We start from the raw sequence: 25,694 nt of genomic DNA on the forward strand, positions 1-25,694 counted from the left end.
AGTCCTAGTAGAATGGGCCCTGATACCTTCAGGAGGAACTTTCTTCGCCAGAGAGTAATAAACTTTTATACACAGAATGACCCACCCATGGCTCTGCCCTTCCGCTGTCCAACATACCCTACGAACAGCTGATCATCCAGACGAAAGTCTTTTGTCCTCTCCAGGTAGAAACTCAGCGCCCCCTTAGGGTCCAACCGATGGAGCCTCTCTTCATCCTTAGAGGGGTGGGGAGGAGGGTAGAACGAGGGAAGGGTAATAGCCTGCCCTATATGAAAAGGAGTGACAACTTTTGGCAGAAAAGCCGCCCTGGTTTTTAACACCACTTTATCAGGGAAAAACATGGTAAAAGGAGGTTTAACAGAAAGGGCTTGAAGCTCCCCAACCCTCCTAGCAGAAGTAATCGCAATCAAGAAAACAGTCTTTAAGACCAAGTATCTCAACGGACATGAATGCATAGGCTCGAAAGGCGAACCCATCAGAAACGTCAATACCAGATTCAAGTCCCACTGAGGCATGTGAAAGGGCGTGGGAGGAAACTTATTAACTAAACCCTTAATTATCCTATTTACAATCGGAGATTTAAATAAAGAAGGTTGGTCCGGAAGGCAAAGAAAAGCCGACAGAGCCGCCAAATAACCTTTAACCGTAGCTACCGTACAGCCTTTCCTTGCTAAATCAAGAGTAAACAAAAGAATATCTGAAGAGTGGGCCTTTAAGGGATCTTTTTGATTCTCTCCACACCAAACCACACATTTTGCCCACCTACCGGCATAAATGGATTTAGTGGAGTGTCGCCTGGACGATAGAATAACATCCACTACATCCGGTGGGAGAGAAAAGGAACTCAGGTTGCCCCGTTCAATCTCCAGGCATGAAGGTGCAGGCTCTGGAGGTGGGGGTGTAGAACCTGCCCCTGCGACTGTGAGAGGAGGTCTGCCCTGAGCGGGAGACGGAGCAGAGGGCACTGAGAGAGTTGAAGCAGGTCTGTATACCATACCCTTCTCGGCCAGTCCGGTGCCACCAAGATGACTTGGGCCCGGTCTTGACGAACCTTCCTCAGAACCCGAGGAATCAAGGGTATGGGGGGGAAACGCATAAAGCAACTGGCCGCTCCAGGACATCTGAAACGCATCCCCCAACGCTCCTTGCAACGGATACTGGAGGCTGCAGAACGGGCAATGCGCGTTCTCTTGAGTGGCGAATAAATCCACCTGAGGCGTACCCCACATCTCTAAGATGTAGAGGACCAGGTCTGGATGGAGACGCCACTCGTGATCTACTGAGAAGAGACGACTGAGACCGTCCGCACGTACATTCAGTACTCCGGCCAAATGATTTGCTATTAAGCAAATCTGATGGTCCTGAACCCAGAACCAGAGCCGCAGAGCTTCTCTGCAGAGAAGGTACGACCCTACTCCTCCCTGCTTGTTTATATACCACATCGCGGTAGTGTTGCTGTCAGGACCTGAACTGACTGACCGCGAAGGGAAGGGAGGAAGGCCTTGAGCGCCAAACGTACCGCCCGCAACTCCAACAGATTGATATGCAACATCTGTTCCGCTGGAGACCAATGACCCTTGATCTCCAGGTCCCCCAGATGAGCTCCCCACCCTAGAGTGGAAGCATCCGATATTACTGTGGCCACAGGAGGTGGTAGTGAAAACGGTTTTCCTTGGGAAAAGTTGCCGTCCACTGTCCACCAATGAAGATCCGCTACAGCACCCTTGGAGATCTTTATTGAATCCCTGAGATCTCCTTTGTGCTGGAACCACTGCCTGCGGAGGCACCACTGAAGAGCCCTCATATGCCGGCAAGAGTGAGTGACCAACAGAATGCAAGAAGCAAACAGACCTAGCAGGCGTAAGACCTTGAGGACTGGAACGGCAGCTCCAATTTGAAACATTGGAATCAGTGCCTGAATGTCCGGAACCCGCTGAGGCGGGGGGTAGGCCCGAAACAATGTTGTGTCCAGTACTGCCCCTATGAACAGGAGGCGTTGAGAGGGCTCCAGGTGAGATTTGGGTACATTTACTGAAAAACCCAGATCGAACAACAACTGTGTTGTCATTCGCAGATGAGACAACACAATCTCTGGAGTCTTGGCTTTGATCAACCAATCGTCCAGGTAGGGAAAAACCGCTACTTCCCTCCTTCTGAGATGTGCTGCAACAACCGCCATCACCTTCGTAAAAACCAGAGGTGCTGAAGTAAGTCCAAACGGAAGACCGCAAACTGGTAGTGTTGCGTCCCGTCCACAAACCGGAGATACTTCCTGTGCGACTTGATTATTGGAATATGAAAGTATGCATCCTGCAAGTCGACAGACACCATCCAGTCTCCTTCGTTCAACGCCAATAGTACCTGCGCTAGGGTCAGCATTTTGAATTTCTCCTGTTTGAAGAACAAATTCAAAATCCTCAAGTCTAGAACCGGTCTTAGACGACCGTCCACTTTGGGAATCATGAAATATCTTGAACAACACCCCTGACCCCTTTCCTGCACCGGCACCAACTCTATTGCGCCCTTTGACAACATGGTCATAACCTCCTGTTGCAACAACAGAAGATGATCTTCTGAACAAAATGAGGGACGGGGGGAAAGGGAGGAGGGGACTCCTGAAAGGGGAGAGCATAACCTTTTTCCACAATTCTGAACACCCACGAATCTGTTGTAATCGACTCCCACTTTTGGAGAAAAAGACTCAATCTTTCCCGTACAGGAGAAGTATGGACGATAAAGTGGGGAAAACTAGGGCTGCTTCTGCTGTTGTCCACCGGAGGAGGAGGAGGATGAAGATGAAGGCTGCTGGGCTGGCCCTCTAGCTCTACCCCTACCCGCCCTCTAAAGGCACGATAGGGCGGATTGGCAGGTTGCTGGGCCAAGTATTGAGACCTCCAAAAGGCAGAGCCAAGTGTAAACCCCTTAAACCTGCGAAAGGGTCTATAAGATGCTGCAGCAGAGGTCTGTAAGCCTAAAGACTTAGCTGGTGCCCGACAGTCCTTAAACCGTTCAAGGGCAGAATCCGCCTTGTCTCCAAACAGCTTTTCCCCATCGAATGGTAGATCCATTAAGGTGGATTGAACGTCCGATGAAAATCCCGAGGACCTTAACCAGGCATGCCTCCTAGTAGCCACAGATGTTCCCATGGCCCTGACTACCGAATCAGACGTGTCCAGGCCAGACTGTATAATTTGTTGTGCAGCCGCCTGCGCATCCATAAAAAGAGACCCAAATGACCTTTGCACCTCCTGTGGCAGATCCTTGGCCATCTCTTTAGCGGAGTCCATAAGGGCGTGGACATACCTGCCCAGCACACAGGTAGAATTAGTAGCCTTGAGCGCCATACTACAGGATGAAAAGATCTTCTTCTAAAACTGCTCCATCCTCTTGGACTCCCTATCAGTTGGGACTCCAGGGAATGTTCCAGGGGCAGACTTCGCGGAGCAAGACACCTGGACTACTAAACTTTCCGGAGTCGGATGTCGTGACAGGAAAACCGGATCTCCTGGTGCGCCCCTATGTCTCCTCGCCACTGCCCTGTTCACTGCAGGTGTCGTAACTGGCTTCCTCCACAAGTCCAATATAGGCTCAGTTAAAGCCTCATTGAAAGGCAGCAAAGGATCAGCACTGGACGCAGAAGGATGCAACACCTCGGTGAGCAGGTTAGTTTTAACCTCCGCCACAGATAAAGGCAAGTCCAGAAACTCTGCTGCCTTCCTTACCACCGTATGGAAGGATGCGGCCTCTTCTGTAAACTCCCCCGGAGACGCAATGTCCCACTCCGGGGAAGTATCCAGCCCACTTGCAGTGGCCAGACCTTGGAATTCATCCAAAGGCTCAATCTCACCTTCCTCCAGCTGTCTGTATTCTTCCTCCTCCAAAAGTCTTAAAGCCTTCCTACGAGACCAAAGATGTGTCTCCAAAGCCGGCGTCGATAAAGAATCCATCGACGCCGAAGACTTCGAACCTCGGAAAGGCCCAGGAAGAGATGGGTGACTCCTAGCCTCACCTGGCGCCGGCACCGGCTCCGACACGGAGTCCAATGATGACCTCCGCGGAGTTGGTTGGCAGGAAGGCGATGGAGCCGGTCTGGAAGGAGACATCATCGACGGATGGCGCGGCGATGGCGTCGGCTGACGCGATGGTGGAGCCACCGTCACAGGTGGTGAACTCCCACAAGGAGATACCCTTGGTGCCGATCCAACACTCTCCGCTGGACAAAAGGGCATGAATGGAGCCGCCTTATACGGCGCCAGAGAGCCCAAATCAAATGCCAATGGCCCCGTGGGACCCGCCGGTGCACCAGCATGGGCCATAGATTGAAAAACGGCATACATTGCATTAAAAAATGCAGCCAGATCCGCCCCTGGAGCTGGGAAAGCAGGATATTGCTGAGTAGAGGACTGCTGTACATCAGGCTCCCTCGACGCCGGCGAAAATTGAGGGCTATGATGAGCAACCTCAAAGACAGACGGCGCCGGCGACAACTCCGGACTCCAGGGCTGAGGCGTCACAGTAGGGCTCATCTCCCATGTCTTCTGGCGTCGAGAAGACCGAGACCTCGACCTCGATCAGCTCCGACTGGCTCCGAGAGTCATGACGGCGCAGTGAATCATGAGGACGCCGCTTCTTATGCTTTTTGGGTGAAGCATGGGAGGAATCCCTCTTATGGACCTTCTTCTTCGCTTTCGCCAGAAAAAGCTTCGCCTCACGCTCTTTTAGAGCCTTAGGATTCATATTCTGGCACGATGAGCATCCTTCAACATCATGCTCAGAACTAAGGCACCAAATACAATCCGAATGAGGGTCGGTCACTGACATCCGACCCCCAAATTCTCTACATGGCTTGAAAACGGACTTCTTTGGAGGCGACATTGTAACCACCAAAAAACGCAACAGTAATCAACGAGCTAGGAAGAAAAACCGTTGACGTCGAAGGCACGGAAAAAAGGAAAAACTGACGTCAGTACGCCGACGAGGACCTCTTATTGGCACGTTGACGTCAGACGGAGTCACGTGGAGCCGTGCCATTATGACGTCCTCGTCGATGTAGACAGCTAGGAAGAAGACTTTCCGTCGGATGCTGGCGCAAGGACGAATTCATAAGGTGAGGAATCCACAGGTAGTTGTATCCATCAGAAGTTCCAAGCTATGGTCTCACTCAAGGCCAAGACCTTACGAGTAGGCGAGTAGGCCACTTCATCATTCTCATAACCAACCTACGTTCTTCTAACAGCAATAGTACTTACACTAATCGCCTAGTCAACAATGGGAGTAATGTAGTATATTTTAGCACCGTCATCCAGGGACTATATGGCACTGATATTCTCGCTGTGTTCCCAGTAGCTCGCCACTGCCAGGCATTCCCAAACCTAGTGAATGAAACTGTCTGATTGGTGCCACATCTCTCACAGCTGAGCTCTAACTGGACTGGTCATGTGTATGAAAGTGGGAGAGCAATATAATCTGCTGTGAAATTTAAAACAGATTAACCTGGGCCTATAGTTAATAGATACAGATTTTGTTTTCAACTGCACATATTAATCAACTCACATAGATCTTTATCCCATTTTGCTATTGTGGAATGGGCCAATAGTTCAAGAGAGTCTGTGTAACATGTATAGAGCCTAGAACCCAACCCCTAATAGTTGGTTCCTTAAGTATATGCAATAATAGGAGAAACGTGGTTGGTGCCACATCTCTCACAGCTGAGCTCTAACTGGACTGATCATGTGTATGAAAGTGGGAGAGCAATATAATCTGCTGTGAAATTTAAAACAGATTAACCTGGGCCTATAGTTAATAGATACAGATTTTGTTTTCAACTGCACATATTAATCAACTCACATAGATCTTTATCCCATTTTGCTATTGTGGAATGGGCCAATATTTCAAGAGAGTCTCTGTAACATGTATAGAGCCTAGAACCCAACCCCTAATAGTTGGTTCCTTAAGTATATGCAATAATAGGAGAAACGTGGAGGAGGGCTTGTCTGGATAGGTAGGCCAACACTCTGCATGACACAATCTGAAATAGTCAAATACTGGTGGGTGACATCCCTCCCATACATAAATCACTCTGAGGTAATTAATTTATGGTCATCATCGCAGAGCTGTCCTACCTTAAGGAGCACAGACCCCTGCCAGTCAGAGTTTAACATTCTTCTCTAGTGTGAGGAGAAGAGCAGGATTATCAAGTAGTACCAGTTCCAGGAAATACACATTTCCACACGTACAAGTCATGGTCCAAATAGACTAATTAGTAGAGCACAATATTTGGATGTATTGCAACAGCCAACTAGTTGGAATCTGCATGTTGGAAACTGCATGTTGGTCTGCAGACGTCTATGCTCAATCTAATCTCTTTCTCTCTATACATTATAAGCGCTGTCTTCTAATCAGCGGGCCAAAGCAGGATGTGGCATCTTGGGCTTGAGCCACATGGTGTTTTACACTCCAAGTTCAGGAACGTAAACTCTCCTTGTTCAATGGACAATGTAATTAGTACCCCTGACAAGGCGGTGAAGTTCTTTTTCGGCGAGTAGCATGCTACTCCAGGACCCAAGTGGAATTAGTGGTGGATTATTATAGGGAAAAATGAGTACAGTATTAGTATTCTTATGAGCTAATTTGAGTAGAGGAGATGTGAGTTTGTTAGTTGGGCTACCTAGAGTGGTGGAGGAATCCAAAAGTGTTAACTGGGAGTTTATAGTAATAGGATGAGGCTTGGGACAAGTAAAGGAGAGATGGAGGAGGGAAGAGTCTGTGGAAAGGTGCTAGGGAGATCATAGTAGCAGGAGGGGTTTTGGATGAGTCAAAGGTGAGATAAATGAGGGAGAATTTAGTAGGGTTGTCTGGGAGATCACAGTAGTAAACTGAGGTTCGGGGTGAGCTAGATACGGTAGAGGAGGAAACAGCTGAGGCAGGGTTATTTTGGAGATGAAAGTAGAATGGGTTTGGGATGAATCAGAGTGGGGATGGAGAATAGATTGTTAGAAACATAGGGTGATGGGGAAACAGAGTAAAGCTTACGGGAGAGTAAAATGTATATTATTTTTTATTATATATATATATATATATATATATATATATATATATATACACACACATGTATATATATATTTTAATATTTTGAATTTTATTTATAGATTTCATGTTATTTATTTTCATTTATTTCTCTAGTAGAGTAGGTCTAGAGTAATAAATAAATAGATATATAATTACATAGTAAGGGAATTTATGTGCAAGGAATATAATAGGTATAATAATATGAGAAGAAAAGTAGAACTGTATAAACACAGACTTTCAAGATTTGTAATATTTTATGTTAATTAATAAGTATACTTTTCTAACATTCATTTATCTTTCCTCAATTTTTCAATAGGGAAATGCTTGCTGTTACATAGTTAAGATAACATTTGCTCACTGGATATAAAAAAGAAAGTAGGGATTCATAAATAGCTAATATAACAACTTGCCTTGGAGCTATGCAATGACCTATGAACATGTTAAACATAGACTAATATACACATATATGGTGGTTATGAAGGAAAGATCTTGAGTAGTCTTCTGAAGACAAAACAGTTATCCATGATTATTATATTTGGGAGGTAATGAATTCCATAGTGTGGCTGCTTGAACAGAGAATGACGTACTACCTATTGTCTTTTTCTTGTATGGTGGTGTTTTAAGGCGGGGTGCCAATCCTGAGCAGAGGTTTCTTTGTTGAATATATTTGGTTATTTTGTATCTGATGAAAATCGGTCCTGTTACATGTATAGCTTTTGTGGGTGATACAAAGTAGCTTAAAGGTGGATCTTGTTCCTGGCAACAGGTAACCGGTGTAGTGCTCTCAATGCAGGGGAAATGTGGGCTTGTGGCTTTACATGTAATAGTAGACAGGTGGCCGAGTTCTGAATACACTAGTTTTTTTTTTCATAACAGATAGAGATGATCCATGGTAGAGGCCATTGGCATAATCCAGTTTGGATAGTACAAGAGAGATAGTAGCCTGCACCTTGTGTGGAAATCCAAGGTGGGGGAAGATGCGTTGTAGAGTCTTCAAGGTAATGAAGCTTGATCGTGCTAATTTGTCCACTCAGGCATTCATTGTTAACTTGGAGTTCATGGTAATTCCAAGGTTTTTAACTTCCTTGGATACTTGAGGAGGTGGTCCCAGATCGTCAGGCCAGGCACACAGTTGGTCATAATTTTTCCAGTCGCCACATGTCAGAATTTCCGTTTTGGAAGCATTCAGTTTGAGATGGCTGCAAGTCATCCACTGTTCAATGGCTCTGAGACAACGGAATATTTGTTAGTTTACAATGTCTTTGGGGCACTCTAATTTAAGTAGTATTTGTGTGTCATCTGCACAGCTGTAGCATGTGAGTTGAAAATCATTGATCAATTCTGGTAATGACATCATGTAGATGTTGAAAAGCATAGGTGAGATGATTGATCCTTGAGGTACCCCTGGCTTCTGTGAGGTAGGGTTTGGACGGCAAGAATAGATAATATTAGTTCTGTTTTGAAGGTAGGATATAATCCAGTCAAGAGCAGTCTCTACTATGCCGGCTTCGTGGAGTCTTTGAATTAGGGTGTCATGGTTAACAGTGTCAAAGGCAGCTTAGAGGTCCAAGAGAAGTATTGCAGCAACTCCATTGCAGTTGACTGTGTTTTTAAGATCATCCCAGATTGCTATGAGTGCCGATTCAGTGCCTCTTTCTGGGCAGAATCCAGTTTGGTAGCCTGAGAGTATGGAATTGTCTTCAATGAATTGTGACATCTGGGAGAATGCTGCTCTTTATATCAGTTTGCCCAGGGAAGGACCATTTGTAATTGGTCCGTAGTTGTTGAGGTCCTGTGGGTCTAGGTTTGTTTTCTTTCATAACATACCTATGTATGCCTTTTTCAGGTCTTCAGGAAAAGTTCCTGTAGTGAAAGATTTATATGATGATTCTTCTTGCAGGAGTGGCAGCAGAAGTAGATAAAAGAATGTTCTTGAAGATGTGTCGTGGACAAGGGTCAGAAGGGCAGCCTGAAGGCCTGCTTGTTTTAACGAAATCCATAGCTGAGCAATGAAAGACCCACTGAGTGGTGTGGGAATGTTACTGAACAAATACAAAAACTTGGGGAGGATCAACTTTTTTATGACAGCCACTTCGCCAGCCATGGATAGGAGGGAGTGTCATCCATCGTTCTATCAGGTCATGTAGCTTATCAATGACCAGGCTATAATTATCTTGAATTACCTTTTGTCTACCTCTTTTAATCATTATCCCCAAATATTGTACTGACCCATCGCACCAAAGCAATGGCAAATCCATTTGCGGTATAGTATCAGCCTCAGTCAGTGGAAACATCTTCGACTTGTCCCAGTTAAAGCATATTCCTGATTTATCATCAAATCATATATCTCCTCAATCAGGGGAGCCAAGACTGTAGTAGGGCTACCAACATAAAGCATAATATTTCTGCAGAGAGAGATAACACATGCTGCTGTCACGGCAAAACAATACCCCTGCGGTTGTGGTGCTCTCACAACCAGGATACCAAGTGCTCCAACACGATCGCAAATAGGAGGGGTGAGAGCAGGCAACCCTGCCTCATACCTCTAAATAGCAGGAGTTTGGAAAGAAGCAGCCAATCAATGCAGACCCTTGCAGTTAGAGCCTCATATATCACCTTAATTAAACCCATAATGTTAGCACTCTCACCCAACCTAAGCAACACCCCAAATAAATACAGCTACTCAAGAGAATCAAATGCCTTCTCTGCACGTAAAAATATAAACAACAAGGCATCAATCTCAGGCCTAATCTGGTGCAACAGTGCAAGCAGTGTTCTCAAGTTGTTGCACATGACTCTGCCCGGGATGAATCAGAAGCACACGGTTCTACATAAGTGGACTAGGCCTGTTAGCTCTGATACTGGCCAGAACCTTTTTATCAAAGTTCATTAAAGATAGCGATTAGTACGAACCACAGAAGCAAAGCTCCTTTCCTGGTTTTAGGATAATAGTTATACTGGCCTCTCTGACTGAGTGTGGGTTAATCCCTGTTTCAGTTTTCTCCTGCAAAAGATTTCCCAGTCGAGGGGTCAGCAAGACCATAAACGTTTTGTAAAACTCTTCCATCAGGCCATCCAACCCCAGAGCTTACCCTCCCCAGACTCCTTCTACAGCCCGTATGATCTCCATGTAATCTATAGGTTCCTGTAAAAAAGTTCTGGCCCTTCCGTCAATCCATGCTAACACGATGTCCTTAATATATTCCTATTTGCTTGGGAGTAGTTGTCGATCTACCAGCATATAACTGCTCATAGAAAGCACAAAATTCTTCTAGGATGTCCTCACTGCCCCTCCATATCCCCCCTAATCTGTACCCTAAGAGTGTGCACTAAGCTACTCAGGAATGCCTTCTCTACGCGCCAGGTCAAAGTTCTACTAGGACACTCTCCCTCCCCATAGCTGCATGTGTGAGCATCCCATGGCATATAGAGGCACTCCTTTTGAATATATTCACGAAAGATGCACAGCATATCCCTCAGTTCTGCCAGTGTCTTGTGGTCTGAATCGCTCTCATATCTTTTTTTTTTTTTTTACAACTCAAGGAGTTGTCTTTCAGTCAAGCTCAGTTCCATAAAGAGGGATCCTACTAGTCCAACTTGTTTGCCCAGGAAAACTCAACAACTGTAGACTTTAAAGGCCTCTCATATCACGGAGAAAGAATCCACCAACCCCTCATTGTTTTTCACAAAGTCAGTTACAGCCTCCTGAATCTCACAGCAAAGGACAGGGTCATTAAGAATATGTGCAGGGATGCCATACCGTGAAGCCTAAAGGAGCATAGGTGTGGAATTTAATAAAATATCTACTTGTTAATGGGACAGGTTGCTTCATAAATCTTCTCGTCCTGTAAACAAAATCTACCTAACCCTTTGGTGCCACGTAGTGCAGCAACAAATTATGGCAGTAATCTCATTATAGAAGAGATGTAATAAAAGAATCTGATTATGCCAGGGCTAATGCTATGGTAGGGCTTTAATATTCGCAATTTCCTCATTTTGCCACCTTTCCGCAGATCTACATACTAGGGCTGATGGTAGCAGTAAGCAATAGTTCTAAAGTTGTAATGCCCTTTTGAGTCTGTGCAAACCTACTAACTTACATGTTTGGAAATTTACTCCTGATTAGGTCAGAAGTAAAGCTTCTTCCGTGGGTGGAGGGAAAGTGAACTTGTAAACCCTCAACAGATTTTTACATGAGTCAATCTACGCATGCATTTTTGTTTGTGCTAAAATACAGTTCACAAATACTTTCTTAGAGTACGATTTCCTGGTCTACTTCTGTAAATTCTTGTAAGTTGATGAAATACGTTAAACTGCACTAATGCAAAGGCATATACATACCATGGGTGCACTTTTGTGACTTTAAGATTTGGGCCTCTAATTAGGTCTGGTGTTACCCAAGACCTATGGTTTTCATTAAAATTCAATCTCCCTTTGTATCTATCGGCTGGCTTCACTGCGAGTGATCACAATTTGCTCATTCACAAAAAGCATATTGGCACACAAAGTAATTTTGTTCAGTGCCAGGAACTACTGTGTTAATGTGTGCTTTTTGACACCAACATTTTGGGGGGGGGGATTTTACCAATGTTTGTTACAATGGTGAGGGCTCGGCAGCTCCCACAACAATAAAGTTTCACAAAAGGCATATCAAAACAAGACACGCATTGACAAAATCAAAAGATTGACCACTAATGTCAGACCTATTGGCTTTGCCAATGCTTCTTTATTTTCAGTTTCCCATAATCTTGTTGAAACTGGTTACACTGATTTCCCATTATGAATAGTTTTTGGAAATACTAGCATGCATCAGTACGTTTTACTAAATGAAGCTTTAAAGAAATTGTACGCAAAATTTCACAGTAGTTTAGCAAAACATGTTTTTCCTAGTTGCATTTTTTTGGTGAATATTTTATTTTGAAAGCAAAGAATCATCAGTCTTGCTTTCAACCTTCTGCACATATTTGCATTTAATCAGCGAGCATTCTTAGAGCATAATACATAGCTTCATTTGTTAAACTTTGCAAACGTGTGTACACATTGTTTTTACTGGAACCACGGTTAGGAGTGCAGTCTGAGCTTACATTTATTTAGAGTGTTCACCCTAATAGTAAAGGCTTTGCATTAATGAACCATAAACACAAGTTCGAACAGCTTCAACACATGGACACAAAGATTACTTCAACTGCAGAGAATTCCCTTCCCTGCTCCATTATGGGGTAATGAAAACTAGCAGTCAAAGGCTTTGTGCTGCAGGGGGTTGGGCCTACTTGTCCCAAGGACAAAGTAAACATGAAACCTTCTCGTCCTTGACCTCGAACGATAGGTCTTGTACGTTGGGCTATGGGAATTCCACACCCCTGAGGAGCGTAAGGCACCTTCAGTTGCAATAGGCGTGATCTGAGAGGGTGTGGGCAAACAAGAGTTCCCTGGTCCATATCATCACCTCAGTAGACAGCAGCCAGAGATCAATACAGAAGTGAGTATTATGGACCAATGAAACAAATATGCCCTTTCCAGTCCCTTTATTGTCCTCCAAAAATCAACCAACCCCTCCATCTCTAACAGTGAATTTACAAGACAAGTAGCTCCTGTCTATGGGAGAAAGGTTGCTCCTATTTATATCAGGATGCAGTATTAAATTAAAATACCTACCCCATACAATATGAACATCCTCATGTTGTCTACAAGCGGCCATTATTGTCTCAAAGAACTCAGTGGAAACTGTATTGTGGACATAAATGCTGACAAGAGTCCTGCATGGTAACAATCACAATAAAGTATCTGCTCTTAGTATCATTATGTATAAGAGGGGGCTTAAAAAGTTAAGTGTCTTTTTTTTTTTTACAAGCACCGGTACGCCTCTCACATAAGTACTGTAGGTGACAAAGTATCACCAGCTCTCATCAAAAGTACAGTTCAATCCAGCACAAAAGTGAGTCTTTTGTAACGCTGCAATCCCTATGCTGTGCTGCTCCAAGTACATTCTTATCAATCTCTGTTTTTTATGAATACCTAGGCTCCTGGTGTTCTATAAGACCTTACTAGACCTCACAGCAGCATGAAGTGGTATCAGGAACTTGGGTGAATAGGTTCCTAAAGGGGGTTAATCTGGACGTCCAGGAGTAATATTGAAATCGCCCAAACCCACACAGTATGTAGAACTAGTGCATTCCAAACAGAACAAAAACCTCATCACCCACCTCCCACACTGCGCACTCCATGTTTCGGTGAAAAATCCTTTTGAACACCCAAATTCCCTCAAGTAAACAAAAAAGTACCATTAGCATAAGGGGTGTCCATCACTGATCATTACCCTGCCCCCACAATCGTACGTAAGAGCAATATACATGTGTTGCTATGACCATATATTCCATCAAAATCTCTGTACCCACCACTAAGAACAATATTATACGAAGCTTGACAAGACAGTCACCACCTTATAAACAGTGACCCATCGCTCGTCAATCAATGGTCCAGATTATTGCAGAGAAGGCATGGTAGACCTTCTTAGGTATCACAATTGATCTTGTCTGATCCTCAATCACTTGGGGGTGAGAAGTATTTCCATCCTGAGAGTCACATGGTGACCCCACATGTGATTGGTCAGTACCCCCAGTATTCTCAGAAACAACCTTGACAAACTGCAGAGGCTCTTTTGCGTTTAAGAATATTTTCAGACAGTACTAATACTGAACTTTGAACCAAGCGGGGTACAGCATTGCAGCATGGAGTATTTAATGTTCTGCGCTCTGAGGATGTTGATGGCGTCTGAAAAGGCTCCCTCTTGCTTGCAGAACCACAATACTGAAATCAGGATAAAACAATAATTCACTGCTTTGCTATGCTATGCTGTGGCATTTGTAAAGCACTCCATCACTCGTGAGGGTATCCTGGCGCTAAGCAGGTGTGGTGATGGATTCTGCGAACCTAGTCAAAGAGCCAGGTCTTCAGCTTTTTACAGAAATCTAGGAGGGAGGAAAGGTTCCTTGTGTGGAGAGGGAGGCTATTCCATGTTGTGGGTGACAATTCCATGTTAGGAGCCTTGATACCTATTGTTCCCTTCTCTTTGGCTAGGCACAGCACTGTGTTGTGGTCCTGACAATTGAATAGCCGGGCGATAATGGGCCCAGGAGACCCCTGGAGGTGGTCTCAGACCCAGCGATCTACATGCTTGCTCCATTACTAACAGGGTTGAGAAATTGGTGCAATAGGAAAGGGGTATCAAGAGCGCTTTGACAAATGTTTCTTCCTTATCCATGTTGGTGGATTCAGGAAGACCTATTATGTCAATATTATTTCTGCGCAATCGCACGTCAAGGTCTTCGTTCCTCATCAAGGCTCTGCTCAGTTTGTTTTTCATAGTATGGCTTTTTGCTAATTTGGGGCTCTGTCCTCTAACAAAGAGAATAGTTGCTCCGCCTCTATAAAGAGGTCCCCTTCTTTGTCCAGCTGCTCTCTTACATGAGATCCATCCTTGCAGACAATGTTTGAAATTGGGCTACTGGTTGAATTGGGTGTGAGCTCTGGGGAAGCAGCAACCACAATCCTAGTCAGGATAAGGCACAGGAAAACCCCAAGTTAACCTGTGCTCAACTGCCTGGTAGCTTGGCACAGAGCAGTCAGCCTTAACTTAGAGGCAATGTGTGAAGTATTTTTGCAACACTTCATGCAGTAAAACAGTGAAACATCAAACACATAGATCCCACACCAGGCTGGTAAAACAGTGCAAAATACATTGAATAAAACAATATCTAAATTACAAAAGTACAATCAGTAGAACTGGATTTATGAACGTTTAAAGAATAAACTGCAATATAGCGCCTAAAAGCATTAAGCGTGAACCTGGCCATACTGGACTGGGTCAAAGTCAAAAGTTCAAGCCAACTGCGATGGAGTGCAGATCAGATACAGTCCCAGATTAGTCCAGCTGAAGGGTAACCATCTCAAGTTTTGTGCCACGAGCCCCATTGGCGTGGAAGGATGTGTCAGAGAGAAAAGCGAGCATGGCTGGCAGTGGTTGGTAGGGAACGAAGAGCAGGCCAGGCGTTACAGACAAGTAGGCTGAAGCTTTGAGTTTGAGGTCCACAGGGTCATCGATGCTTGCTGTGCAAAGAGACGGACTTGCAACGACTCAAGCCGATTTTCCTTTGTGAGCGGTGTGGTTCCAGTGCAAACAAACCTGTTCGCAGTGGCAAAGAGACAAAAAGCTTGAATTTAAGAGCTCAAGAGTCAGGACCTGAGAGGCGCCCCTGTGGCTCAGAACAGAAGGCCAGCAGACTAGCCTTTTGAGCGACTCTGGGATCTTTGATTCAAGATGCGCATGTCCAGTTCTTCCCCAAGCAAGAGGGCAGCATTTCAGCACAACAGTTCTTGTAGAACAGCAGTCCAGCAGGGTGGCAGTCCTTGTAGCAGCAAAGCAGTCCTTCTTCCACAGGCCCAGAAGTGTAGTTAAGTGGTGGTGTATGAGATCCTTCTTTTATACACTGGTGCCCTGGTTCTGGATGGTGGGAGAAGCTTCTAGACAATGGCCCTCATTATGAACTCTGTGGAAAAACCCGACGAGTTCGGTGCTGGGGGTCAACAAAAGACCCCACCGGCCACATAATGTTCATTCAGCTGGGCCTGTACATTGACACCGGCTCCACATGGAGCTGGCGGCAATGTAGCAGTGCGGTGGGTGCCTGTAAATCGGCGAGTGAAATGCGCAACAGGGCTGTGCACGGGGGCCCCTAGGCACCCATTCCGCTTGCCTTTCCCTGGCGGAGTAAACTGCCAGGGAAAGGCTGGTGGAACCAGGAACATTATCCGGCGGGCAGCACTGCTGCCAGCGCTGCCCTGTCGGATATGTAACTCTGCCATCACCAGGCTGCCTCCTGCCGGCGGAAGCCTGGCGCAGTTAAAAAAAAGTGGCGGGTCTGCCACAAATATTATATGATGGTCTGGGCCGCTATGCCGTGGCTGTAATTACCTCCACCGCCGGCACGGCGGCCCAGACCACCCCAATGCCTTTGAAGTACACGGAAATCTCTTCCTCTCCTGACTTCAAGCTGGCTGAGGTGACAATACAGTGTCATTCAGCCCTTTGTGTGGAGGCAAGACACAGCTTATTCAAGTGCAAGTGTGGCTGGGCCCAGCTCCTCCCTATCATCCTGCCAGTGATGGCCCAACCAGTCATACCTAAGCTCCCATTGTGTGTGGTTTTCTAGGAGGAATACACAAAACCCAACTGCCAACTATACCCACTCATGTGACCAGAGACAGGCTGCAGGTGTCAAGTGACCAAGGCTAGAAAATGCCAACTTTCTAAAAGTGGTATTTTCAGGATTGGAATTTAAAATTCGACTTCTCCATGCGTTAGGATTTTAAACAGTGATTCCAGAGACACCAAACTTGAAGGGGTGACCTATTCTCATACAGAAATGACACTTATAAAAAGTAATTAGGTAACTTCAATGTTATTCTATGGGAGAGACAGGTCCTGCTGTTGCCAGATAGGTCCCGGCTGGAAGGAGCCTACTGAAGACTCCCACTGACTCAATGCAGTTTTCTGTCCGGTATTAATCAGTCCAGGGCTTGTATCCCATGTTTTGCTAGTACACGGCGATTAATGAATTTTCAGGGTTGGGGAGCATGAGATTCTCTACAGTCATCTTGGTAAGCGGTTAGCCACGTCCCCTTGGGTATGGATTATTAAACTGAAGCAGGGGGCCACTGAGTACTTCGTTATAGGCCATGATAAATTGTCGATGCACAGATGACAACGGATGGTTTGAGAATTTGAAGGACCATTACATTAAAATATTTTTAGGGAGATAGGACTAGACAAACTGGTTGTGCAGAACTGTATAACTACTAAAGAACATCATTGAATTCAAGGCATGTGATTACAAATGATATAGGGGGTCATTACAACCCTGGCGGACGGTGTTAAAGCGGCGGTAAGACCGCAAACAGGCCGGCGAAAAAAAAAAAGGGAATTATGACCGTGGCGGAAACCGCCAACATAGACAGCCACTTTAACACTCCGACCGCCACGGCGGTACAGACAAGCAGCGCAGCGGTCACCGCCAACAGACATGCGGAAGACAAAGTACCACCCACAGTATTACAATAGGCCAATCCGCCACCTTTTCCGGGGCGGATTCACTGTGGATAAAAACACGGCGGAAACAGACATTTCAATGGTAAAACGCTCACCTGAACAAACTCCACGAGGAAGGAGGGCACCAGGGAGCCAGAACTCCAAATACTCCCTGCGCTTGTCTTCCTGCTCCTCTACGAACATCAGCAACGGCGGCGCCGAAGACAACGGTGAGTACTGCACCTACGACATAGTGGAGGGGGGAGGCAAAAGTCACGGACACACACATGCAACACCCCCACCCCCAACCCGACCCTCACCCACTACAACACACACACACCAATGCATTTCCAAACATCACAGTAACAACCCCCCCGGAAGAATGCTAACACAAAAGGAAATGAGTTCAACCATTGTAATGTATCAAAAAACAGTTAGCTCATATATACATCAATATATACACATTCCAAATATATACATCACGATTAGTAGTACAGGTATGCACATTTCAATGTCCGTGGACCACTGGGCCCAAAATGCATGGGCGAGGCCCACACACGATACCTGTCCTGGAACGGAGAGAACACTGCAGAGGCATCAGATAGAAATACAACAGGCACCTCAGGGGAAAGGGAAGGGGGGCACCTCAGCCGGATGACTGCACCACGCCAGATCCACGACGGGGCTCCATGCCCATTGATGTATCCTGGGGAGTGCAAAGCCACATTCTCTCAAGTCTCTACAGTGGGTGGGTTGCCCACTGCTGTATCCTGGGGAGTGCAAAGCCACAGTCTCTCAAGTCTCTACAGTGGGTGGGTTGCCCACTGCTGTATCCTGGGGAGTGCAAAGCCACACTCTCTCAAGTCTCTACAGTGGGTGGGTTGCCCACTGCTGTATCCTGGGGAGTGCAAAGCCACACTCTCTCAAGTCTCTACAGTGGGTGGGTTGCCCACTGCTGTATCCTGGGGAGTGCAAAGCCACAGTCTCACAAGTCTCTACAGTGGGTGGGTTGCCCACTGTACCATCCTGGGGAGTGCAAAGCCAAAGTCTCACAAGTGGATGACAGTCTCCACTGGTTCTGGAGGGGGACTGGTGCCCAGAGTGCTTCATCCTGTGCAGGATAGATGGAGTGGATGCAGGTCTCCACTAGTTCTGGAGGGGGACTGGTGCCCAGAGTGCATCACTCACCCCGTGACGGTCCCTGTTGCGTCACTGCCCCTGCCGCTCATTGGCTAGCGGTGCTTGAGTTGGCGGTGCTTGCCCTGTTCAGCAGTCCTTGCCATGGCGGTCTTTGCCCTGTTCAGCGGTGTTTGCCCTGTTCAGCGGTGCTTGCCAGGGCGGTCTTTGCCCTGTTCAGCGGTGCTTTCCCTGTTCAGCGGTGCTTGACTTTGCTGTCTCTGACCTGTTCAGCGGTGCTTACCATGGCGGTCTTTGCCCTGTTCAGCGGTGCTTGACTTTGCTGTCTCTGACCTGTGCTGCGGTGTGTGCCATGGCGGTCCCTCATTGCCTAGCGGGTCTGTGGCTGCCGGGGCCCTCCTGGGCACGGACTCTGGCGGTGGTCTCCTGACAGGTGACGATAGTGCTGCCCTCCTGGGCACTGACTCCGGCGGTGGTCTCCTGACCAGTGACGATAGTGCTACCCTCCTGGGCACTGACTCCGGCGGTGGTCTCCTGACCAGTGACGATAGTGCTGCCCTCCTGGGCACTGACTCTGGCGGTGGTCTCCTGACCAGTGACAATGGGGCTGGCAGTGGCGTCTTGGGCAGCAGGGAGGATGGCGGCCTTCTCCGCCGTGCTGCTCTTCCCAGACTTTGGAGACTTCTTCTGCCCCTTCTCCACCTTGGGAGGAGTCACAGCTGATTCGACACCCCCCCAGGACCCTTGTGGGCGGCTTTGCCGGCAAGTGTCTTCCCCCTCTCCCGTCGGGCACTGTACAACTTCTGGTGCTTCACAGGGGGTGGACTGGCAGTGCTTTGGCTCCGTGTCACACTGGCTGCCCTGGTGCCCGGTGCACTCCACATACCTCGAACAGGCACCACTGGTACCGGAATCTTTTTGGCTGAGGTGCTACTACGGGACCTATGAATTGGAGGGGGGGGGGGGGTGATGTGACAGAGGTCAAGGTTGCTCAGGAAAAGTTTCTGACGAACACTGGGACGGGTAGCTGGAGGGGGTCAGGGAGTGGAGGAAGAGGAGGTGGTTGTAGGAGGTGTAACTTTTGGTGATTTGGGTGCAGGTGCATGTTCTGGAGGCTGTCGTGAGGTGGATGGATGTTGGGTGTGTTTGTGCCCGCGTTTGTGTACTTTGGGAGGGGACGTCACAGACACGCTGGGAAAGGGCACAGGGGATGTGTAAATGGTAGTGGGGGTGGTGAGTGCAGGTGAGCGGGGTGTGGTGCTGGGTGTTCTGGTGCGAGTCCTAGTGGCTGTTGTGGTAGTGCATGCAGGTGAGAGTGTAGACGACACTGGGAGGGAGGAGGGAGACGACGAGGAGGGGGACACAGTGGAGGCAGTGGATGCTGCTGTGTCTGTATGTGGGTGATGCTTGTGTGAGTGCCTGTGGGATGTGTGGTGCCTATGTTTGCCTGAGCTGCCCTTGTGTGTTGAGGTGTGTGCAGGCTGGTCTGATGGTGTGCTTGGGATAGGTTGAGGTACAGGGGATTGGGTCTGGGTGGAGGAAGTTGGAGGGAGGAGGCTAGACACAGGGACAATGGCTGCCATCAGTGCTGAGGCCAGAGATTGCAGGGTTCGATGATGGGCAGCCTGACCAGAATGAATGCCCTCCAGGAATGCATTGGTGTGTTGCAACTCCCTTTCTACACCCTGGATGGCATTCACAATGGTAGACTGCCCAACAGTGAGTGAACTGAGGAGGTCAATGACCTCCTCACTGAGGTCAGCAGGGGTGACAGGGGCAGCGGCTGAGGTGCCTGGTGCGAAGGTGATGCCCACCCTCCTGGATGAGGGGGCACGGGGCGAAGGCTGAGGGGCTGCTGGGAGGGCGGTGCTGGTAGGGGGGTGGCGGCTGTACCTGTAGAAGTGGGGGGCACAGATGGTGCCGCCACCACAAGGGAGCTCCCATCGGAGGACGAGTCTGTGTCGCTTTTTGCTGATCCGCTGACCGCCATGAAGCTCCCCTCGCCCTCCGTCCCACTGGTGTATTCGGAGTCCGTGGTGTGGCCCTGCATGGACCTGTGGGACGCAGCCCCCTCGTGCTCCGGTGTCCCTGTACCTCCGCCTGATGATGCTGATGCACAAAAGAACAGGGAGAGCACAAAAAGGGGTGGGGAAACAGAAAAAAGACAGGTTGAGTGCATGGCTTACCGCTACCGTTGGCGGACAATACAGACACAGCTGCCCCCTGCACTACGCCGTGCTCTTGGCCTCTACAGATGCAGTTCCTGGGATATAGCCTACTTGCCTATGAGTGTCATCTGCCCACATAGATGACACAGGGGCATGTATACCTGTTTTTGGCACTCTACAGAGGTGAGGTGGAGTGGCACATTGCCTGCATTACGGAGGGGCCTATCCTACGGAACTCGCCCTGGCCTAGGGAAACCCACAGCCCTCCTCCCCCACCCAGACCCCTCCACTGCGCGCAAAGTCATGAGAATGTGAGTGTACTCACCCCCTTGTGTCTGCTGTGATGCCCTCATGCGCCCATCCAACTCAGGGTAGGCCACCGCCAGGATCCGGAACATCAGGGGGGTCATGGTGCGACGGGCACCCCTCCCACGTTGGGAGGCCATCCCCAGCTGAGCCTACGCCATCTTCTTGCTCCAGCGGTGAATGTCCTCCCATCTTTTACGGCAGTGGGTGCTCCGTCTCTGGTGGACCCCCAGGGTCCGGACTTCCTTGGCGATGGCACGCCAAATATCCTTCTTCTGGTGGGCGCTGACCTACATGAAATGTACAGGGGAAGAAGAGAAGTCATTAACAAGTGCACTGTCGAAGTGAGTGGCCCACATCCCTACCCTTGCCATGTGGCACATGCAGTCACAGTCCTTCATGCTCGCATAACTCTGCCCCCTTCCTACTTACATCCAGCCCTCTCCACCCAGGCATAGCCCATACAACTTGCACCCTATGTACTCACCTGTTGGTCTGGAGGACCGTAGAGTAGCGTGTACTGGAGGAGGACCCCGTCCATGAGCTTCTCCAACTCCTGTGCAGTGAAGGCAGGGGCCCTTTCCCCAGACGCACGTGCCATTGTCTCTTCCAGACCGAGGTCACAGCAGCACTTGCAGTGTAGGTCCTCTTCTGTCGAAGATCAGGTATCGAGTGATTGAACAGATAGAAAATGGCGGTCACGTCCGCGGCGGTGGGTATCATCACCGCCGGCGCACTTCGTCATTGGCTCCTGGGACCCATAGGGTCCAATGTTAACCAATGCAGCATTGCGCCGCGGTCTTCGACCGCCTACCGCGACGGTGTACAACGCCAGCGCAGTTACCTCACATCCCATTGTCCCACTTTAGAGGTCAGGCATTCGCCATTTCAGGGACCCACATGGCTTCATTTACAACTGCGTCACAGATACCTAGGCCTGAACTCAACACACATACAGGAAGATTTTTGTATTTTGTGTCGTGTTCTGTGTAGCTGTGGGTACATACCTCAGAATTGGTTGACTCTGTGGTCGCTGTTGTCCTTCCTAGGCACAGTCAGCTGGGACATGTGAGGAGATGGCGGAATCCCCCGGTGTACCGACCGCTGGTGGACCTGTTGACAATGGAGGAGCTACATTTAATCATCACCTACAGGTTTGACCGTGCCACAATCCAGGAACTGTGTACCCAGTTGGAGCCAGATCTGATGTCACCAATCCGCCATCCCACAGGTATCCCCCCTCAAGTGCAGGTGCTGTCAGTACTCCATTTCCTAGCAAGTGGGTAATTTCAGACAACAGTGGCCATTGCATCAGGGATGTCCCAGCCTATGTTTTCTAACGTATTGTCCAGAGTGTTGTCTGCCCTGCTGAAACACGTGAGGAGCTACATCGTTTTCCCTCAGGTGGAGGATTTGGCTACAGTGAAAGGTGACCTCTATGCCCTGGGACACATCCCCAACATCATAGGTGCCATTGATGGGACCCATGTGGCTTTGGTCCCCCCCCACAGGAGTGAACAGGTGTACAGGAACCGGAAGAGTTAGCATTCGATGAATGTACAGATGGTATGTTTGGCAGACCAGTACATCTCGCAGGTAAATGCTATGTTCCCTGGCTCAGTGCATGACGCCTACATCCTGCGGAATAGCAGCATCCCTTATGTGATGGGTCAACTCCAGAGGCACCGTGTGTGGCTATTAGGGGACTCTGGTTACCCCAACCTGTCATGGCTATTGACCCCAGTGAGGAAACCCAGGACCAGGGCAGAGGAACGCTACAATGAGGCCCATGGGCGGACTAGGAGGGTGATCGAACGCACCTTCGGCCTCCTGAAGGCCAGGTTCAGGTGCCTCCATATGACAGGTGGTTCCCTATTCTACTCACCAAGGAAGGTGTGCCAGATCATCATCGCCAGCTGTATGCTTCAAAATCTTGCTTTGCGACGCCAGGTGCCTTTTCTGCAGGAGGATGGTCCAGATGACGGTGTTGTGGCAGCTGTGGAGCCTGTGGACAGTGATGAGGAGGAAGCAGAGGAAGAAGACATTGATAACAGGGACTCTGTCATACAGCAATATTTCCAGTGACAAACAGGTGAGAACAATTTTTTTACTAATATATTTACTTTCACACTTCTACCTCTATCCTGTCTGTCAATTTGAAGCAGTATTTGCTAACTGAGTGGTACATTTCCATTACGGTTTCACAGGTGTGGTTACCAATGTGTGTCATCTGCTTGCATCCTTCATGGGCATGTGATGTTTTACATAGGTATGTTGACATTACATTTTCAAACGGATTTTGTCATAGTCATAGATAATACACATTTTCAAAATCACAGACTGACTCCAGATTGTTTTGTGGTTCAAGGGTGTTTATTGAAGTGCTAATTATTGGAGGGGGTGGCAAAATGGTGATGGGTGATGGTGGAGGAATGTCCATGGCAGAGTCCAGTCTATTAGTCTCACAGGTGCACTGCCCATATGGGCATAGGAAGTGGAGCTGGGGCAGTTCCAATCTGGACAGGGTAACAAAGTGGGACAATGGGATGTCAATCAGGGTGGTCTCATTTCTTGGCGGGGGTCTTGCCATCGTGCTCTGTCCTGTTCCTGGATCTCAGGGACCGCTTGCGGGGTGGTTGTCCGTCTGCAGGGGGTGGGGAGCTGGTGTGGTGGTCCTGTGGCGGGGCGTCCTGTCCACTAGCGCCGGCGGAGGTGGTGGGCAGTTCATCGTCCAGGCTAGTGTCAGGGGCCCCTTGGAGTGCCACAGTGTCCCTCATGGTCTTCTGTATGTCCTTCAGCACCCCTATGATGGTGCCCAGGGCGGAGCTGATGGTTCTGAGCTCCTCCCTGAACCCCAAATACTGTTCGTCCTGCATGCGCTGGGTCTCCTGAAACTTGGCCAGGACCGTAGCCATCGTCTCCTGGGAAAGGTGGTAGGCTCCCATGATGGAGGAGAGGGCCTTGTGGAGAGTGGGTTCTCTGGGCCTGTCTGCCCCCTGTCGCACAGCAGCCCTCCCAGTTCCCCTGTGTTCCAGTGCCTCCGTCCCCTGGACCGTGTGCCCACTGCCCCCAGGTCCCTGTTGTTGTTGGGGTGGTGGGTTATCCTGGGTTCCCTGTAGTGGTGGACACACAGCTGATTGACGTGTCCTGGGTACGGAGGTATGGGCCCGCTGGGTGGGTGCTGTGCTGGTGTTACCAGAGGGTGGAAGGTCAGTGTTGGGCTGTGCCTGTGCGAGGGGGACCGACTGTCCCGAGGCCCACGATGGTCCGGGCTGGTCATCTGGATCCAGTTGGCCAGAGCTGCTGTCATCACTGTGGGCCTCTTCTGTGGGTGGGGTGGAGATGTCTGGACCCTCCTGTCCGATGGCGTTAGGTAGTGGCCCTGCAGGGGTGTAAAAGCATGATTATTGCATCTGTGTGTATCATGGTGTGCAATGGGTGGGTGAGCGTGTACCCCTGTGCTAGCATTCCTGTGTGGGGGCTTGTGTGATGATAGTTAGGGGTTGTTATGGGTATGTGCAGTGGGCATGCTTTAGTGATGGGTGTCCATGCTTTGTTGTGTCATGCAGGGCTTGGTGTTGGGATGTGTGGTTTGTGTTATTAGTACATTAGTGAGGAGTTGGAGTGATTGGGGAGGGGGTGAGGGTGGGGGTGCGTGATAGCATGCAGGTAGGGTGGGGGATATGATAGTTAAGATTAGACTTACCAGTGTCCATTCCTCCACCGACTCCTCCGAGGCCCTCTGGATGCATAATGGTCAAGACCTGCCATGTTGTTAGTTGTGGGGGAGGAGGTGGGGGTCCGCCGCCAGTCCGCTGAATCGCGATGTTGTGCCTGGAGACCACTAAACGCACCTTCCCCCGTAGGTCGTTCCACCTCTTCCTGATGTCCTCCCGATTTCTTGGGTGCTGTCCCACTGCGTTGACCCTGCTGACGATTCTCCGCCATAGCTCCATCTTCCTAGCTATAGAGGTGTGCTGCACCTGTGATCCAAATAGCTGTGGCTCTACCCTTACGATTTACTCCACCATGACCCTGAGCTCCTCCTCCGAAAACCTGGGGTGTCTTTGGCGTGCCATGGGGTGGTGTAGGTGATGTGTGTGGGGTGTATGTGGTGATGAGTGTGGTGATGTGTAGTGGTGTGTGGTATTTTGTGCGTGGATGTTGTGTGGGTGATGGTGTTGTGTGCCTCTGTGTGGTGGGGTTGCCTATTGCTGTGCTATCTCTCTGTCGCCTTCGTCTCTAATTTTTGGTCGTAGGGGTTTGTGGGTGATGTGGGTGTGTGTTTTATATTGTGTTTGGTGTGTGGGAGTGGTGTTTGTATGTGTATCAGGTATGTGTATTTTGAATTGTCCAATGTGGCGTTGTTTTGGAGATGTGTGTGTATTTTGATTGCGGCGGTGTGTACCGCCAATGGAATACCGCGGTTGAAAGACCGCCATGTGGATTCGTGGGTCGTGATAGCATGGCCGTGTTTCTGTTGGCGTGATGGTGGAGGTTTTGTTTTCGCCAGTTTATCAGTGACCTTTGGTGTGGCGGACTTGTGTGGGTGTCTGCGTTTCGGCGGATTCCGAGATGTGGGTCATAATAGCTGTGGTGGAATTCCGCGGCGGTGTATTGGCGGTCTTCTGCACGGCGGTAAGCGGCTTTTACCGCCAATGTTGTAATGACCCCCGTAATGTTATCTTATGTATAGAGCTCTATCACCCATGAGGGTATCCAGGCGCTTTGCAGGTTAGAAGGTAGAGTTGAGGATACTTACTCAGAGCCAGTTCTTCAACTTCTTGTGGAATTCAAAGAGAGTGGAGGAGGGTCTTGTGTGTTGTGGGAGGTCACTGCATTCTTTAACAGTGATGTAAGCAAAGGCATGGTCACCTAGTCTGCATTTTGTGTGTGCGAGGGATGTGTGCAAGTGAGAGTCCAGCTGAGTG

Source organism: Pleurodeles waltl, chromosome 9 (assembly GCF_031143425.1).
Source record: "Pleurodeles waltl isolate 20211129_DDA chromosome 9, aPleWal1.hap1.20221129, whole genome shotgun sequence".
Classification (NCBI taxonomy): Eukaryota; Metazoa; Chordata; class Amphibia; order Caudata; family Salamandridae; genus Pleurodeles; species Pleurodeles waltl.